Raw genomic sequence first — 20,246 nt, forward strand, 5'->3', positions numbered from 1 at the left:
AACAACGTTTTGGAGAGAGGGGGGAGGCGCACTTGTCAACTCCGTGCGCTCGCGATGCTGATTTCTCAGCGGGGCGGGGTCTGGCACGCCTCCAGGTCTGAATGATGTTCCTGAAGGCGACTTGTCTGTGTTTCCAGGCACGTGCAAGAGGGGGTTGGGGGGGCGGGGGGGGCACTTGAGCCCCTGCCCCTTTTATCCTTGATGCCCCTAGTGCCCTTAAATTATTATTTTATTTTGTTTTATTTTATTTAATTTTTTCTACCTGTATGTCAGAAAGCCTGCTTGTGCCCCTCGGCAATAATATTTAGCCAAATATAATAATTTAGCAAAATAAACTAGTCTGGCTGCCCCTAACTAACAAATTATGGGCAAGAATTTTTTTTTTCATACACTGGTTTGTGAATAAAATCTGCTGTTGACTTTAGGAAAACTGTTTCTATTTATATTTTCATAATCGTCCTTGCAATAGCGGGGAAAACACATAAATGCAGAGAAAACGTCTGACTTTAACTTTATCATTCTGCTAAATGCCCGGTTCGCTACAGACAGTCTGAGTCGGTTCCACCGACAGATATAAAGAATGGACAACTTTATTTTTCAGTGAAAGGCAACTCAAGTTAGCAACTCCACACATTAAGACAAAGCGCATCAAAACAGATTTAGATTAAAGAGATTTAAAAATAAAGTCCTCTTGGACCCACTGGATAACATGTTTAAATTATTATTTTATTTTATTTTATTTTATTCTTATTTCTGACCTGTATGTCAGAAAGCCTGCTTGTTTCAGCAATAATATTTAGATATAATAATTTAGCAAAGCAGTAAACAGAGAAGTGCTCTGACCAATCAGATCTCTGATGTATTAGCTGAAGGTGTTTAATCACATTTCGTGGACTTCCTGGTAGCAAACAGTTACAGTAGCTTAGTCTTGAAGTAACAAAGTATGAGCTAGTTTATCAGCATCTTTCCTGGACAGGATATTTCTAACTTTGGGAATATTCAGGAGAGTGGGAAAAAAAATAAAAGGAAAACCTAAAAACTTATTTAATGTGGGATTTAAATGACATGTCCTGGCCAAAAATAACACAGACAGTTTGTTGGAACAAACTAAATTGCAGAGAAAACCAGTCTGACTTTAACTTTATCATTGCCAGGCTAAGTTTGTTTTTCAAAAACTCAGCTTCTGTCTTGCCAGTATTTAAAAGCCATCCAGATTTCTATGTCTTCAAGTAATCTACCGAAACGACAAGGATAATCAGGATTTACAGATAAATACAGCTGAGTATGCATAATCAGCATAATAGTTCAAATGTGTCCCATTCTGTATGATTATTGTACCAACTGGAAGCAAAGTGGGCCAAGCACAGAGCCCTGAGGTACTCAGAAAGTAACTCTGGAGTGTAAAGAAGATTTAGTAGAATCTAGGATTTAAACCAACCTAGTGCTGTTCCCCTGATGCCAAAAACTTCAATCTTTTTGCCACTTTTGCTATTTTAGCTCCACCTATTTTAACCAGGAAAACGGTGCAGAGCAGAATGCTTAGGGCTACATTCACAGGACCTCTATATATATTTTAGGAAATGTATAGGAGTATGAAGGAATCCATTTGACTACTTGTAGAATTCCTAACAGTCGATAATCAAAACATAAACACAGATGTCAAAATTCATGCAACTCAAGTCTACAAAATAGTAAGCCAAGTCAATTAGTGCTTCAGAATCTATCCCGAAAACACAAGTAAGGGAAAGCTAAATGTTTTCAAAGTTTGCAAAAAAAAAAAATCTAAGGTGCCAATCAAAAAATTAACTCCACTACTAGTGCATAAGCTGATTAGAATTCCCACTACTGAAGCTTACTGAAGGTGAACACTTGGGGTGAAACAGTCCCTCACCAAGATGGCCACCTCAACTCCTCTACAATACATCTTTTATTGTAGCTCAATCTTCACAAGTCTTTGCTCTCAAAATATGCTGTTTGGAATTAGTCTTGATATCACCTGTGATGGTTTGCTCCAGTGGGCTACTATGTGAACATAAAAAAACAAAACCCAAACAGTCCTTACAGTTTGGTAAAGGTTAACTAAAAAATGCTCAGTGTCTTCCAGGGTGGAGGGAGAGTTCCTGCCTGGGAAACAAGAGCGCTTTATAATTCCCCTCAGATATCATTTGGTTCGCTGTTCTGCCAAAGTATTCCTGCTTTAAACATTGAGACATTCCAGCTCAACGATAACAAATGAGCTCTCTGAAGACGCGCTTCGGAGTTCCAGATCGGGCTCCCAAGCTGCACTCAGACTGACCTGGTTTTATGGCTTGGTGAGGTCCAGTGAGATAAGTGGCGCGCTCTCATGAGAGAGCTCGTAATTCACTTGGTGTTTTGGCAGATATGAGGGGTTCAGATGATGAGCCTGTTTGTGTTGCGAACAAACAGTCTCTACACGGACCAGAACACATTTCTTCAACTGTTGACCCAGGCCGTCTAGAACCTGTCCTTCACTCTGCTACAAAGAATCGTGATTATAATTGTGTTTGTTTACATTGTTCTGCACCTTGTATCGCTGTGTAAATTAACCTTGGCGTAAAAATCCGAAGTCAGTGTTTGCAATTTCAATTAGCACTGAAACTGACCTTTCAAAGCCACCAAGACTAAAGCTTTTATTCCTTTGTCGACTCAAGTTTCTCTTCCTCGCTTCCTCTTTGAAATTTTGTTGGCAAATTCTCTTCGGATCATTCAACTCTTGTTTGCCTTCGGCGTTGACCTTTACGCCGTATCGGGTGTCGAGGGACGTCACAGGTGACAAAGAAGAAAAAACAAAAGCTCGGTGTTTAACACCTGATTGTTCCGCCGCTCTCGTGTGCACGAATTAAAAACAAGACGAGATTCGATGATAACAAATCTTTAAAAGACCAAGAATAAGTTGAGGAAAGGCTCACATAAAAGAGTGAAAGTATGAGAAATGAATTTTAAAGGCCTTCAGAAAGCCTGGAAACAAACCAATCAGGAATTTTAATCTGGATCTCAGCTGCTCTGAGAATTTATGGTCTAAATATTTTAACTACATCCAGCAGAAGAGATGCAGCTAAAGTACTGGAAGCTGCTCTAGGCAGGTGTGGAAGGTTCGGATTTCTGCCGCAGTCAAGCTTAAGATTTAATATGTGCATATATGCTAGCTGCGGGGTTGAAATGTTACCTAATATCTTCGCTTCTGAACACAAGATTTTAATCCAATGTTACCTGAGCTCAACCTTAGTTCAAGGATGCTTTCTTCTCTTTTTGTACCCCACTATAACCAGAGAAGGTAACTCTTTCTTTCTGTCTTTCTTTCTTTCATTGTAAAGCACACTTCACAGTCATATTTATAGTTATGTTGTGAATGTGCTTTGTAATTGTAACTATGTCCACCATATGTTGAGAATATAGCAAAAGTAGCAAGCAGATGTCCAGTGAGTTTTGTCAAAATAGCCAAAAATGCTCTCTAGACTCACCCAGCTGAGCAAACTAATTTCATTGCTAGCGTTAGCGTGCTAATGAGTCACGTGTGACATTAAGAAAATACTGAGATTGTTTTGCTTTTGCTCAAATCTTGGCGTTAAAAAATAAGAACCTGACTTTTACTTCTAGGTTGTTTGAGCTCAGCCTTTGTTAAATATTGTATTTATTCATTGATAGTCCAGTATTTCACATGGTGACATGCAAACAAAGAAGATAAACACTGTGTGTTTGCAGAGTGGGAAAAGTTAACCAAATAACTTTGTTGCTTTAACCGAACCAAACTTTCAAATGGTGCAACACCTGGGTCTTAAGGAACAAAGGCCTTGGATTATTCCACAATCACTCTTTTCAACATAGCTAATACTGTCAAGGGCCACACTTGTTATGCTTGGAGTGATTAAGGACATGTTTTGCTGTCCTGAAAATTTCCAGAAGGGCTTTAAATAAAAGGACAAATGTCACTGATAGTCACTTTGGACTTTATGCAGAAATTTCCCACTTCTTTCCCTTGGAGAACCTCCAGAAGATGGCTCATCAAGATGATCTATTACAGTCTACTGTTTTCCTGGAGGATGTGCCAATACAGTGTGTGTGGGGGTGGCTGAGCTGGTAACAGCTGGAGATTCATCGTCTAGTTTGGACCTGAGCTACACAGACTCTTGTAGAAATGGTAAGGCTTTCCTACATTACAATGCACGCTAGTTTTTGTTCATTCTTCTGTTCAGCTCCTTTTGTTGTCAGAAAATATGAGCAACCTCAATGGAACACTGAGTGTTAGCTTAAGGGCAGGTAAACATGACATTAACTCAAATCTTAAGGCCCTTAGGGGCAAACCAGAGTAAAGTCCTATGTCTGTAAGGGGAAAGTCCAAATCAGGCTCTGAGTCTATTGCTCAAAGTCCAAGTCAGCAGTTGAATCTTTGAAGGTCAAGTCCAAGTCAGGTCAAACTTCTTGGAGGGCCAAGGAAAAGTTAAGCTTGATTTCTTTAACGGGTCATGCCAACTCAAAGTTCCGCATCCTTCCTGGAAAGGCAAGTCAAAGTCAAGAGGTGAGTGCAGGTACGTAAGATTAACATTTCCACATTTCTGCAAAAACTGCGCAAAATACTTCCAAAAAAGGGACAGACCTTACCACATTTACTCAACAGTTCCTCTCCTTAAGAGTAAGATTCGCCTTTACAACACTTGTTAAGTCATGTTTTAGTTGTTGTTTCTCGAAAGTCCCTCCAACACTGTGAGAAAAAGGGAAATGAAATGCTACCAGCATTACTGACATAGACAACTCAAGCAACTACCGGAAACACTCCAAGAACTTCTTTGATTATGGCCTCAACTCCCCTGGACTATTGAGGTAAACACCATAGACTGCGGAGAGTGTTAGAAGATTTACAGCCAGGAAATAAAGTGTGAATTAAAACACACTTCCAGCAGCCAAGTGATGTCATGTTGCTGCTTCTTGCACGCTCCCCACCCTGCAGGGGCTGGGCTGGTTTCAGCTTCTGTGGCACCAGAAAAAAAAAAGCATGGAATGTATGCGACGGGCTGAGAGACGTGTGCGTACGTCAAGTTTCAGCTGATTGCTTGAAAAGTCAGTCAGAGTCTCAGGGTTTTAGGAAAAGTAAAAAGCCTCCAGGGAGAAATATCCAAATCTATAAAAAGAGCGTTTGTATCAAGTTTCAAAAACTCTTATGGGAAACTTTCTTCTCTGAGCTCTAATGCCAACAATAATCTTCAAGTCCTTAATCTCTCGGCCCTCTCGTCTTTGATTCCCTCCCTGTTCTCCGACATTGTTCTATCTGCAGCTTGGCTTTCATTTCCTGACCTACTTTATTATCTGTCAAAAGACGCTAAAGCCGCTGTCACAATTGCTCAGCGAGAGAAATGGAGCTCGAGTCGACTCGGACGGCGCCTGAGCGGTGCAGCTAATCAAAAGCAGAGAAGAGATGCAAGCTCAGCACAAAATGCTTCGGTGGACCGATACGATCTATGGGAAACGGCTCAGAAGTGTCGTATTTCTCTGATTTGCCTAGATGTTGGGCCAACGTGCTACATTACAAGAGAAGAGATGACGGGAAATGTAATCCAGACATGGAAATAGGCCTTGTGAAGAGAATATCTGAGGAGATTAAGTTGTACGGTCCTTTCACGGGTTTACCAACCAGAACCATACATGTTCTATGTTGGAAGTAATACATTATCTTGTTAGATTAGGACCTTCGGATTCAAAACTCTTGTACTTTCCAATGAAATTTGCAACTACATTGCAATTTTGAATATATTTTGACTTCCAATATAACTCAAGTTATATATAACTGAAGTCCTTCTTTTCTTTCCTTTTGTCCTTTGCTTCCTCCCACCATTCCTTGTGTCCTACTATCCTTCATTGTGTTCTTTTCGTTTTCTTCTAGCTTTCCTTCCTTGTCCTCCTTCCTCTCCTTCTGCCTCATTGTGTCCCTTCATCCTTCCATCTTTACTTCATTCCTTCCTCATTCTTCATTGTCTCTTTCCTTTTGTTCATTCTGTCAACATCGTCTTCTCTTGCTTCTTTGTGTACTTTTTCTTCACTTTCTCTCCTTCCTTCTTTCCCTCTGTTGGGGCAGTCAATCCGTTTTTGTTGTTTTGTTTCGTTTATCCAGTTTCATATTTAAAGTGTAGAGTCATTGTAATTTAAATTCATAGTCATTTTTATATTCATTTTATTATAAAATGAAGTGAATATAATGGAAAAAAAATTAGAGAAATTCAGAAATGGAAGTCTGGAAAATTCTGGAATTTTGCCTTGTATTCCTGGGTTTTGTCAGGACCACACAGATCCTAACCAACACGGCCCGTCACATTCTGCTTCCTGTAACCCCCCCTCCCATCACTCCCCACTCTTCCCCCCTCCTCATTAAATGCATCCTTTGCTGCAGTTTTTTCCAACCCTCATCTTCCTCTGTAGTCCAAACGTGCATATCGTGGAAATAAAAGTGCAGCGTCATCTTAGCAACTTGGTGAATCAGACGAACCGCAGCCAGATGGTTTCGAGTAGCGGGGGAGTTTTGGTGGAGGGAAGTTCTGTCTGACAAATGATTTGCTGCCTATCTTTACTGTAGCCTGCACACAATAGCATCATTGATGCCGTAAAGCCACTCATCTCCTTTGATAGTACTTCACTTCCCGAACATACAGTAGAAATCTGGCGGTCTGGTCATGACCCATGAAATCCTTTTTTCCCCCCCTGGGAATTTCCCCTAAAAGAGCCTTAGTTTCTGCAGGTGGACCTGAGCTCCTGGGATTTACCCATTTCAACCATTAACTAAAAACAAGCATCAGCTGCTAGCTAGCTAGCAAGGGTATGCTACCATAAAGGTCAAACTAGCAAAAGTTTTCCATCCCTAACTTCCCTTACTTTTTTACCACAGAATTCTACGTGTTGTTCCATCCCGTAGAATCGCTGTAAGATATACTGAAGTTCATGGTTGTAACATAACAACATGGGGGACAGTAAGGCAACAAACTGAAACATACATTTTCCTCAGTGATCGTCCCCTTCAATGTGAGGAAAAGTTAACATATACAAGTTTCAGTCGCTGTCACCAAGACAGACATTCTTGGATTACTCAGAAACTCAGTCAGTCTGTCCCGGCTGTTCTCCCTTAACTCAGACTGCATTCTGGGAATTGATTTTTTTTTTATCTCCAAATGAATGAGTCTGACTTTGGGGGAGGGTAAAACCTGCCGGATCAGCACATTTTCTTCAGTTTGCTCGTCTTTGCTGCTTACAGTAAGCTGTGACTGTGCCGTGAGCTCATCAATCATCAAAAGGCCTAAAAATCAAGTCCATACACATTTATTAAGAATCGGGGGATTCTTGGGGCTTTTGCTGTAAATCCACCAGTGATAGATTTGACACATAAAAAGTGGAGAATCTGTATCCTGTTTGATCTTCGCTGCCTGAGTCAATACCTTTTAGCAGCACCTTTCAATGCCGTTCCACCTGCAGGTCTTCTATTGTACGTCTCTACTGGCAACGCGGAGCTAAAGGACGTCCTAGATTTCAATACTGACTTCCTCTGGCTTTCTTTCTGCTGTTCTTCCACCAAACCTAGATTTATGGACCTGTACTGTCTATAAATTCTCCCACCTGAGTCATGGATCTATGCAGCTCCTCCAGAGGTCCTGCTCTCCTACCTCCACAGAAATTGGCTGGCAGGTTTGCAGTTGGGTCACACTTTGTGTTGGTTTATCAAATGATAAACGTCAATAACGTCAATACTACTTACTTGCTGTTTTTCTACTTTTTTGATATGTTTTGTTAAGATTTAGTAAAAATAGAGTAGCGAATATAATATAAATATAATATAAATCATTTCAGACACTAATTTCTGAAAAGCTGGAAAACAAATCAATTTTTCCAGACTTTGCTTGATGGATCAGATGCTGAACAAGCCGTGGCGTTCCTCCGCTATGGTGGTTCTGTCATCTTTTTATGTTTCTGTAGATCTGAAATATTAAAATTAAATAAATAAATATATAAATAAAAAAAGCAGCCCAAGTCATGAGGCAATAGCTGAGTTTTTATGAAAAAGAATGACATCTCTCAGCCAGACAGATTTAGCCGAACTTTTCCTTGAGAGGGTTTTCACCAACTCCCATCAGGAATTTAACTCCTGCATTTCCAGGAAACCCCCTCTCCCCCCCCCAAAAAAATCCAAAAATCCAAAAACAATGACATTTGTGGTCGCACTTCAACGTGCACAGTGATTACTGATAAATGTCGACTACAATAAATAAATAAAAATCAGGCTTTGCTTAAACTAGCCCTTAACTCCATTGTGGCTACGCCGGAAAAACAGCGGGGAAAAAAAAAAGCATTTCCAGGAAAACAAGAGACCTGGCAGCGGCGACACCGTCATCACTCATGCGAAAGTGCTTTCTCAGAATCTGCGGTTTCTGCTCGTATGAGATCGGCATGCAGAACATCTCCCGAGGAACGATGGATGAATTTGGAGCGAGGGGAGTGGTGGGCGGGGGGGGGACGCACACACTCTCCGAGGAATCGCTCTGATTTACAGCCTGGAGCCTTCGGGCCCTCGTCCGGGGCCCGGACACGCCGAAGCTGTGGTTAAGCTGCTTCCCTTTTGTTTCGGTCCAGCTGGCGTCGCAGCACAATGCAATAAGTGATGGTTGAGCTTCTGTAAAGGGTCTTTCCCAGAATAAGTCCCGCTGTGGTCTTTGGGGCTACTGTGACTCCAGCAGACTAAACTAACGCCTTCGTTTGTATAACTGCAGCTACGCGGTGCCAGAGACTTGCTTCCTCTCGTTTACTTCTTCTTATTCTTCAAAAAAACATAAATAATAATACAAATAACAATCCCCACTAATGGATCATAAATACACACCTGTAGATACAAAAATATTTCTGCAGAGATTTAAATGTGAAAACTTGTCAAATAAGACTGTTTTAGGAAAACGCTCCTTTAGTTGTTCCTGTGTGTGTTTTTCTCTTCCTGACAGTTTTCATACCAGCCCTCGTAAAAATCACTTAAACCAGCTTAAATCATTCCACTTTTCTTCCACGTGATCTTTTAGTGCTTTGAGGGTCGCAAGACTCAAAGAAGAGGGATTGCGTTTATCCAAACCACACACACACACACACACACACACACACACACACACACACACAAAATCAAAGACATAATGTCAGGAAAAGGTGAAACAACTGGAACAAACAGTTAATAGCAAAGCTAATTTTCTGTTGGTATTTATTGCTGTTAAAATATTTAGCACACTCATCGTCCCCTAAACAATTTTTCCTGATAAATTTGAAAGCACTAATTTACTTGACTGTTTTGTTAACTTTAATTTGAATAACGTTCAGCGTCCGTGTTGAGGTTTTGGTTATTCCTTATGCTGTGTGACCTGTTAGCGGGATTACTTCCGCAGCAGTTCCACTTCCTCTCCTCATTCTCTCTTGTTTTTCAAAAGAAACTTTCTTTTTTTTGTTTGTTTTTTGGAAAGAAAGCCTGAAACCTTCATGGTAAGTAAACAACAAGCGAACAGATGATTGTTCAAAAGATTGCAACACTTGCACGAGTAAACCAGGGACTCTTTCCTGCAGCGTAAACACAGAAAGAGGAGAATTATATTTTCACCGTTTTGGACATGTACACCCCGAGCATTAGGCAGGACACACCGCAATCTACTGGGGCCTTCAGCTAATACTGTGGGTCAGCCACCTCCTGTACACATGAAGTCATCGGAATGTGATGCGAAAAGTGTGTATGTGTTTTGCTTCAGGCGTGTGACTAATTGCAACAGACGTACTGAGAGTCGAGGGAAGACCTTGAACGTACATCTGTGCTCTCTCTCTCTGCTCTAAGATTATATTAATACAAAGAAAAGTTACATAAAATTCTATAAAACTTACAAAGTGCTATTCAGACAAAAAAACAAACAACCCAGTTTGAATACAAATAGATATTAAGTGACATTCCACAAAACTTACAAAGTGCTGCACAAACTGACAAATGTATTTTGTATACATCAATACAGAAGTGGTTTCTTGGCAATCTCTCTCTCTCTGTATTATTTCACATTGATAGAATTTGGCAGAATGTGGAAGAAGATTATGACCACTAAAAAAATAAGTTTTATTTTTTATTTTCTGAGATCAAAAAGTCAGAATTTTTGACCGTTTCCTCAGAATTTGGACATTTTTTTTTTCCAGAATTTTTCTCAAGATTTTGACAATTTTTTTTTCTTCTCAGAATTGCTCTTTCCAGAATTTGTATCGGTTTTTTTCTTCAAAATTTTTACTTTCTCAGAATGTTTTTTTTCTTCTTTTTTTTCCCTTGCAGAATTCCAACTTTTGATCTCAGAGCTGTAGAGCAATAAAACAAGCATATAATGGAATCATTCAGTTCCGTTCTTGTCTAAATTAAACCTTTGTAATCTAGGACAAAAATCATTCGTGGAAATCCTGCTCACACACCTCTCTGTAACTTTTAATCAAGAAGGAAATATGTCACTTTTGATACTTTTGCCTTTTAAGGGCTGTAATACTAAAAGAGGGGTTTCATTTTGTTTACGCAGAAAACAGAATCTGCCCCACAGTAAAATTGCTTTTGCTGAAGATGCAAATAAAGCCGAGACTTTGCCCTGACTCATCATGGCAGACACACACGCGCCTCTAATACCTCCTAAAAACCCTTCAAGCTTTCCTTTTCATGTCTTCCAGCATCAATTATGTTACATTCGCGCTCTTGTGCGAACTTGTATAAACACCAGTTCTTGTTTTGCACCCCGTCTTCAAGGTTTTATATGATACCGTGCCAGAAGGCGATAGAAGAAGCGATGGTAGCACAAACTAAAGCATATTTGCGTCACTTATTGTCCTTGAAGAGGAGAAGCCCAGGGCAACACAACAAGTGGGCGAATGGAAAAGTTTCCACGAGCGTCGCAGATTCCTATCAGAAATGCAGAGATCATCACTTCTGCATTTTCTGGGCGTCAAGATGCGGCGATTGCGCCCTGATGATAATTCTTCCAAATGTGCAAAATGACTGCAGTCACCTGGCTGGAATGCAAACAAAAGAAACGTGTTGCTCTCTTCGTATCTGTTCGATCCCATTTACCTTCTCATCTATACAACCCGAAAGCGTTTTGCTCATTTGCCCATCAACTTCAGTCAGATTGGATGGATGGTGTCAGTGGACTTGTCTCAGATTCTAAGATGGAGCAATTTCAATGTTTACACTGATAATGTTGTGATTATCAAGAAGAAATTTCCATGGCAACTACTGGCGGTCTGCATCTATTGAAACTTGATGCTGAAAGACGTTTCCTCTCTCTCTCCGTCACGCCTGAAACAACAGAATGATCATTTTGTTCTTGCAGCTTGTTCCTGACATCATCATCTGGGCAGAAGGTTTTCCAACAACGTTTTGCGCGATTGGTCAGAACTTCAATGTGGGCGTGGTTAGTTCTTGGAAAAAAGCTCCGCTCTAGATTTCTCATGAGGCATCAAATGTCCTGGATAGAAGAAACTTTGTTCTTTGCAGTATTTGGCATTAGCTGTGTGAGGAAGCGTGAGCGCTACATGAGGAAAGGCCGTTTTACTACTTGTGTAGTACATTTCAGCAATACGAAATTGCAGTATTGCAATTGGAGGAAATGGTCCGACCTAGTGCAAAAACATTAACGTAGTTGGTTGTTGTAAAGCAGCTATAGAAACATTAAAATAACTGCTTTTTTAATCACTTTGCTGATTAATATTTGGAGATTGACCTATAACTCTCCCACAGCAATTTGTCTGAAGTTCAATTAGACGAATCTTAGTTTATTGATCCACATTTGGCAGAAATGTCAAGCTCAACTTTTTGTTTCCTCTGTACATAACGCATTCAATATGGAAGTCATTTATTCATTTTGAAGAGCAACTCGCACTGGGTCAAACACTGTGAATAAGAAGTTTGTTTTAAAAGATAAGGGTGCATTATTCTCTTCAAGTCAAGTTTCTATTAACCAAAATTAACAAGCTGCTTGTGTGAGGTACGATTGAATAAAGTCTCTCAGTCCTGGATGCGGCCGTTGCAGGTTCGAAACCCGAGCTGGTGACCTTCGCCACGTGTCTTCCCTCTCTCTCATTACCTACTTTCCTGTCGTAGCACTTTCAAATAAATGCCACTAGAGCCGAAAAAAGTACCTGGAAAAAAAAATAGTGCAAAATTCCTTATAAATATCTCTAAAGTAGCACCACAAAACTTGGTGATTTTGAGTGCTAGAAAGTCACAACCACAGACCCAAAGACCAGGATGAGCGTACGTATTAATCGTACTGTGTAGAAGAGGAAATTTGTGAATACTTCAAATACTCTTAAAAATAGAGTTACAGAGGTTACAATCAGCCTCTTTCCTCAGGCGAACTGGAACCTTTCACAAAGCTGTCAGTGGCATGTCTTATTACCCACAGTAGTCCTGATTTAACACGCCACACGTTGGGTCTGAGCCACACTGCTTGACAGAGAGGAAGCTCTTCTAATCAGACTCAGGAGTTGATGGAAATGGCTGCAGCGTGAACACACAGACTCTGGTTTTGGGCCTGCATAAGACGAGTACCATACGGAGACGCCTGAACGTTTGCAGTTTTGCCGTGGAGTCGCTTTGAGTCAAACTTTAATCTTTTCTGTTTTTGTACATGTGAAAGCAATAGCCTTAAAGCTTCCCGGGATTACTGCTTTTGGCACTGTAATATCTCAGGGATTATGCTGCTGGCACTATTTTTGGGGCCAATTCGAGTGGCGCACTTGACCGTGGAGAGGATGTCAGATTATTCAACCCTCTGACAACAGGAGTGGATTACAGAAAGTACGGCAGCAGAACTCTGGTAATCGTGTACAAAATGCGTTAGCGCCCTGTTTAAATCAGCGATCAAACTCTTCTGGACAGCTGAGTACAAATTACAACAGCTACATCGATTTCTGCCACCGTGCTCCGTTTTTCAGGGTGAACTTTGACTGAACAGAAGGAGTCGTGAACAACAACGTCCATTTTCGTTTGTAGTTTGGCAACGGCAAAGACAATCAGTTTTCGTTGGAAATGATTAAAAATATCGACCGGTTAAAGTCAGAGCAGGAGGAATGTTGAATATATTTTACTGCTGGCAAAGATGATGTTCAGCTCGGCACTAAGGTCGCAACTAACAAAAATAGCTTTCTTCATAGTGAAGCTAGCGCATTACGTGCATCACGGCTAAACTTTAGCGATTGCTTAAGATCGTATCCAATCATTTCAAATGTGGACAGGTCGTTTCTCCACTGATTTGTTTGGCTAAATTCCTTTTTTCTGAAATCTACTGAGACTGAAATTTCTCATTGTCCGATATTTAAAGCTGGTAATGTTAAGCAATCAACATGACTGGAGATCTGATTGGTTTGGGTTCTGCATTGGGATTGTACGGTCCAGAACAGAACATCAGCGGGATTTTGAAAACAAATACTGTGGATTTATGGCAGCTTCCTTTTGAATAAGCATCTCTTTAGTGGCCGCAAACTCTCACTAACACCCGGCACTTCTTCCTGACAAAATCCATCCAGCTGATTCCACTCAACCAGGCCAGTGAAACAGAGTTTCCACTGCTCTCTGCTCTCCAAACAGCTTCCTTCCTCCGGTGAGCGGTGGAGCGACATACAATTAATTACGAGGAAATATTATCCTTTGTGCTAAAGGTTTGCACCAACGCCAGTATCCAAAGCAAACAGATGCCTTGTAGAACTGTCACGCCTAACACAGGCCCACAGATCCAGTTAGAGCAGATCAGAGATAAAAGATCAGCGCTCTCACTACGACGGTACAAAATACGTTTTTTGTGAACGGAAGCGTCTCGTCATAACGAGAAACTTTAATCGTTAAATAGATTGTTACAGTAAAACAAATAAATAAACAAATAAATAAAAATAGAACATTTGAATAGTAGAAAATGTAAAAACAATATATGGGTCATGTTGAAGTGAACCCACATGATGGTGAAGGTTTAATGGAACTAAAGAGCCAGGTGAACACAAAGACAAGAACACAACAGGAGTGACTGAGAAAGAGTTACATATACTGTATAGATACTGGGGAGGCTAATTACTGAACAAGGAACAGATGGATGATTTGAAACGGTTTGCAGGTCTGAAGGGAGAGAGAGACAACGGCCCAGCGGGCGAGGTAGAGTACACAAAATGTGTAACTAGTTGAATTTAACATTAACAAAAAACTCGACATATGAAACTTAATAAAACTGAAGTAAATAAAGGACTGAGCTAAGGTAAAACAGAAATGAAAGAAAAGACACATAGGAGCACAGAAATAATTAACAAACCCCAAAACAATTCAAACAACCGAAGACCCTGACATTGTTACGTCGCATTATAAATTTATTATTATTTTTTTTTTACATATGAAAAGAAAAATCCTTCTAATTTAACAGTGGTGTGCCGACTTTTCGTGTCCGCCATAAGCACTTTTCAGTCTCCGTCATCAACGTCTCCGTTGGCAGCCACTTTATCCAAATGCTTCTGGAGAAGACACACCAAAAAAAAAAAAAAGCATTCCCACCCAGCCGTCAGGGAGCTGCTGATGCGTTGAAGCCTGTGATTTCCACCCGCCTCACACGATGCTTACTGGACACCCGGAACATTCCTCGGAAATGATGACAAACTTGAAATTGGTTCCAAATATTTTCCGCCTGGCCTGCTCTTAGAACAAACGTGTCCCTTAAGCCAGTTTGTTTGTTTTTGTTTTTTTTCTCATGTATTATTGTGTTAACCTCCTGTTTATACCAGCTCTTCCATGGGGAGATGTGTTAAGACTCCTTTATTTACACCGGATTTCTTTGCTTACATTGCAGACAGACTATGTGCGTAAGTGACTTTGCAGAATTGGCCATAAGCAGCTGCGTGAGCGAGCTAGCAGCTCAGTCTGGGCATCGTCACTGGCTAAATTCAACATGGAACGGAGCGGGAATAAAGAATAAAGAAGACACAAACTTTCTTATTTAAATCAGGAAGATGTGAGCTAAACTTGAGGCCACATCTCGACAAATCAATGCTTTCAGACTCCCAACTGAACCACCATTTGGTTCTATTGATATGTAGGATCACATTCATATTTCCATGTTCATCTATACCCGGTTTCAAGACTTTTACTTCAATGCTTAATCCGTTTAATCAGTTTATTTTCAGACCATTTTTGCATTTTTTGATGTCTATCTTTAATAAATAACCAAAATACAGAGAAAACACAAAAATCACAAAAAGTGTTTTTGGTCCAGTTTATGGGATAATATCTAAATACACTTGAAATAAGACAAAACGAACTTATATGAAAATGTTCAGTAATACAGAGGCGTGTAGTTTAGTAAATGTCTGTGAAACAGCTCGCAGATATTTAAAAAATAACAACACTACAAGAAGAGGCAAAAAGCCCAATAGACTTATATAAAGCTAATATTACCAAGACAACCCAATATTAAGGAATTATAGAGTTGAAGCAATTTCTTGTATCTTCCTGAAAAGTTCTGAGTTAGTTTTGTCTTATTTCAACTCTTCTAAGATACCGGGAACTAGACCGGAAATGCTCTGTAAGATTTTGTGTTTTGGGATTGTGTCCACTTTTCCTCACAATGCTACGTTCACCTGCTATCCATTTCTTTTCTGTTATTTCAGCATTCGACCTCAGGTTCTCTAGCTGTTTATATTCTCTTTGTCGAAGCTACATCTGCTCTTACTTTAAGTCGACTGAGCCATCTTCCTCCAGCGTTTGGCTTTTCGAAGCCCACTGGGATCCAACGGGCAACAACTGTATTTTTCCTTTTTCTCCAGCAGCTTTAAAAAAAAAAAAGAAAAGAAAAAAAATAGAAATGTGCCTCCCCTTCTCACTTCTTTCTGCTTATTATCTTTCGCAGCTGGGAGCTACTGAATAAAACTCTTTCAGTGTTGACACCTGTAGGTGCAGTTGTTGGTTGAGTGTTTCCCTCAAGGGGATGTCTTGACAGTTGCTGTTGAGAGAAAAGTTGAATTATGCTTTTTTTATATATATATATATACATACGTATACCTCCTTTCCAAGCCTAGTTGGGGCGTGAGTGTGTTGATTTTTGCAGACGCAAGCCTCTGTGAGTGTGTTTGGTTTCCATGCCACGGCAGGAGTTTGTTTCGCTGACAGGCTTTGATGACCAACGGCGCTGATTCATCTGGGACTTTGGCAGCTGCTGAGATCGCTGGCTTGAAGAGCTTTTGCCAGTTTTTAGTTTAGCGGAAGCTTTTTCCAAAAGAGAAGTGATTTTCATTGAGTAATGCAACATGCTTAATGAATGAACCCTGTGTCTGTAAGTTCAGACCACAAATTGGGTATTAAACTGGAATTCGATGGCAATGTATTCGGGCCAAAAATCAAGACAATTGAACACCCAACATGGCTGCATCCCTGTCAAATAACTGACAGCTGGTAGCCTAATGTCACTTTTATAAATCTGTAGCTTTATAGAAAATTGTCAGATTTTCCCTAACCCTAACCCTAACCCATGTTCACGAGGCAAGCGTAATTTATGACCGTTTATAATTAGAACTGAACTAGGTGACATGGGCAGGATGAGAAAATGTTTACTTAAGTTATTAGACACTTAAAAGTTGACTGAAAGAATGAGTTAACATATTTGTACATACATTTTTTGTTTTTGTTTTTGGACATTCAGTTTTTAATTGGTTTCTCATCATTTCTGCTGGTGAATTCAGTGCATAGCACTATGTTGCCTTAGAGAAACATAGTACTCTTTACAAGCAGTTTAGTCCCAACTTATGTGATAAATTCTTAGAAGATCTTGCATTGATATTTCCAAATTGACCACTAGATGGCAGTTATTGTTCGAGATGCCTCCTTTAAACTTGAATGAATTTTTAGCTTCCCCACCTAGTTTTCTACACTGATTCATGTTAGTATCTTTTTCAGATTTGTGTTGTTTTAGTTCAAATAGGTGAAAAATGTAATTGGCAAAGGACAAAAAAAAAAAAAAGCAAAAATGTTTTAGGCTATATTTTCTTAGGAATAAAAATATCATGCCCTTTGCAAGACAGCTTCTCTAAAATGAAAAGATTTACGAGATTCTCATTTGTTTTTGAAAAATTTGAATAAGACAGCAGGCGTAGTTCATGAAAAAAACGGGATAGCTGGTTTTAATTTCAAAAGCGATCCTTTAAAACAGCAGAAATCGGAGGAGACCTGGAGGTGTGTGAAGACAGACGGTTCGCAATTCTCTGGCATCATCATTTCCCTGTGATTGCAACGAGAAGTGTTTGTTCCACCCTCGGATGAGATCGTCTCGATTTTTATTGGCGTTGGCAAAATTCGCAGACTAAATAATGATTGTGTAATGGAATCTGGGCTGCCTTAAACAGAGAGACTTAAACGTGGTGGTCATATTCATTCATGATGGCAATTATCTCTGCCTTCTTTTTGAGAAAAAAAATCCCCAGCAAATCCCGTTTCAAAGAACAGTAATTATTAACTTTGGAAATACAATGCAGGGACTGTGTTGCGATGATCCAAAACGATGACTGCTTGTGCTTGTCAGGTGTGCTCACCGACTCGACTCGGAAGTGAGGTTAGTCCGGGTTCACATCCAGGGTTTTGCCTCAAACGAGAGTTTCTGTCCACCTGAATGCAAGAGCGAACGGTTTTCTTTTAATCTTGATGCGTTGGGAGGGATTTTTACAAATTGTGTTGATGGAAATTATTTATAGGACAAAAAGTGCCGCAAGAATTTCATCTCTTAAAGGATGTTCTTACAAGCATCTGAAGGGAATTAAAGTGACTCAGACTGTACAGAGGAAAATATTCACCCCAGAGTGACTCTAATTTGACTACTACTATAACTAATGAAACTTAAACGAAAGCTAAGCAATATTTAACTAATAATATCTAATAAAAACCCACTCTAAAATCTAAACCCAACTGAGTTTGATAAACCAAAAAATCACAATGAAATAAAACTAAACTATAATAATAATTAAAAAGATAAAACTATTAACCAGCCTGGTGTCTACCTTACCGTTTACAAACGTAGAAAGGAAAACATAAGAGCACACATAGAAGATATGACAACATCTACCTGAATGCTGACCTGTTTCAGAGTGCTTTAAAATCCCTGAATGGGGTGCTAGTCTGCCAGGTCTCCTGTGTAAAGAAAAACATTTTCAGATGTTTCTCCTTACTTCTTGTTCCTCACAAGACAAATGGTATCAAAATCTGCATCATACCAACTCACATTCATGTTTGGTGTTGGGACTGTTGTTGTGGGTCGAGGTCTGCAGTGAAACCTCAACATTTCCTTCCAGCTCCGAGTCTTCGCTTTGGCTGGGAAGCCTCGGCGACTCTGCCCAGGCTCACAAACCTGGTCCTGCTGGGTGTAGGATCAGATCTGAATCCCTGCATGTCAAACTGAAAATGTGTCTGGACAAGCAGACTCGCACACACAAAAGGAGCTGACGAAACTCCAATGCACATTCACTGTTGTGGAGAGATTTCACACGAGCGTGAAGCTAAAAGGGAGTCGGTGAGCTGTTGCAGGGGACTGGGCGAGCCTCGCAGAGCCTGTTGTGGCTGGAGAGCAGGTGGCTCGAGGAGTCGACGGCTTCTTCCTGACCGACATGTGGAGAAGCCCAGTTTCCACTCATAACAAACCTGACCCCGGCTCTGTTAACCTAAGGAAACCCTCAGGAGTTGTGAGTTGGTCAGATGTGGATGTGACAGGAAGCGGGAGTGTTTTTTTTGTTGTTTTTTTCTCTCGAAGCAAACGGGCTAAATCAGGACTTCTCCTGAGAAGATTATCTCTGGCTCAAACAGCCCCAGTTGCATCACTAATTGACTTTGAATAATTTCCTAAAAGACTTCTGTTTTCCATCAGGAGTGCACAGACAAAAATCAAAATCCCAAGAATCTCTGTAAGTGTGTAAAAAGCATCAAGGCTCACAAGTGTCCAGCCCCTTCTGTTCTGTTCTGAGAGATTACATCTGTGACTCCTATCTATTGAACAAATACGTCGTCAGGTCTCTTTGGGAAGTGAGTGACGGAGATGGAGCACAAACCTAAACAGGCAGGTTGATTTTCCATTTGATAAGCAGACGAAGGGAATTTTTCCCCGTGTTTGAATGTTTACAGTCCAGTGACATCCGACTGTTCAGGGGTCAGGTTTTTCCAAAACGAAGGAGTCTGCTCTGTGTGGGAAGGTCATACCTGGGTGAGACCTCCGGCAGACTGTTCGGCTCCGACGAACCGTGACGGAGTCTGTCATGGTTCATCGGGTGTGTTACGAAACAGGGAACAAATCTGAGGTGTGTTCTCTTTTATAGGATACACCTTGTATTCACAAAGTTAGTGGGTTCGTGAACTTTAGTAAAAGTGGGGGAAGGCAGATTTTAAGTAAACGCATTCCTAGATTTTTATGAAAACAGACAAACTGCTCAGTTAAGATGCTTTCAGTCTATCCTATCTTGTTCACTTTGCTTCGTCCAGACGACCTGGACTTAAATGACTGCTTCCTGGAGGCGTGGGCTCTATTGAAGTTTTAAACATTTGATTTTTTTTTCTTTTCACCCAATCGTTAACGAGGCTGTGGCGGACGGGATGTGTGAAGGAAGCTACGCCAGTGAAGCTCACCGGAAGTCGGGTGTGTTTTAAATGATAGAGAAGTGCTGAGCTGTCACCTATGCCAGCAATAAAATGTCTTAAGGATTCCTCTTGCTTTAACTTTAATTGTTGAAGACTTGGAAGCCACCATATTGGTCAAAATATAATATCCCACTCAAAGCTCAATTCCAAAACCTCTTACTTAACATCCAGATGCCGCCGCGCCTAGCTAAGGTTTCTGGTCGGACAACTCCAGTCGTCAAGGACCTCCTAGCATGAAGATGTCTAATTTCTTGGACATTTATTTGTAAGGTCTTCCAAATGCAGTGATAGGCTGAAGAGAAAACACAATCATTAGCGTCAGGTGTTAGAAGAAGACCCATATCTAACACTTGAGGATGGACATTCCCAACGTCTTGATAGAGCTACTGCTGGAGCCTCTGGTATGTCCTCACAGAAATGGATACTTTAATTTAGTTGTATATCATCCAACTAAACATTTTTGTCTAAACATTTAAGAACTTGAAAAGCGCGACTTTTGACCAGATCTTTTGGCACAGTCTCTCTAATCTTTAGATCACCCCACAGGTTGAGGTTTGGGGGCTGT

The sequence above is a fragment of the Gambusia affinis genome, linkage group LG24 (genome assembly GCF_019740435.1).
Source record: "Gambusia affinis linkage group LG24, SWU_Gaff_1.0, whole genome shotgun sequence".
Classification (NCBI taxonomy): domain Eukaryota; kingdom Metazoa; phylum Chordata; class Actinopteri; order Cyprinodontiformes; family Poeciliidae; genus Gambusia; species Gambusia affinis.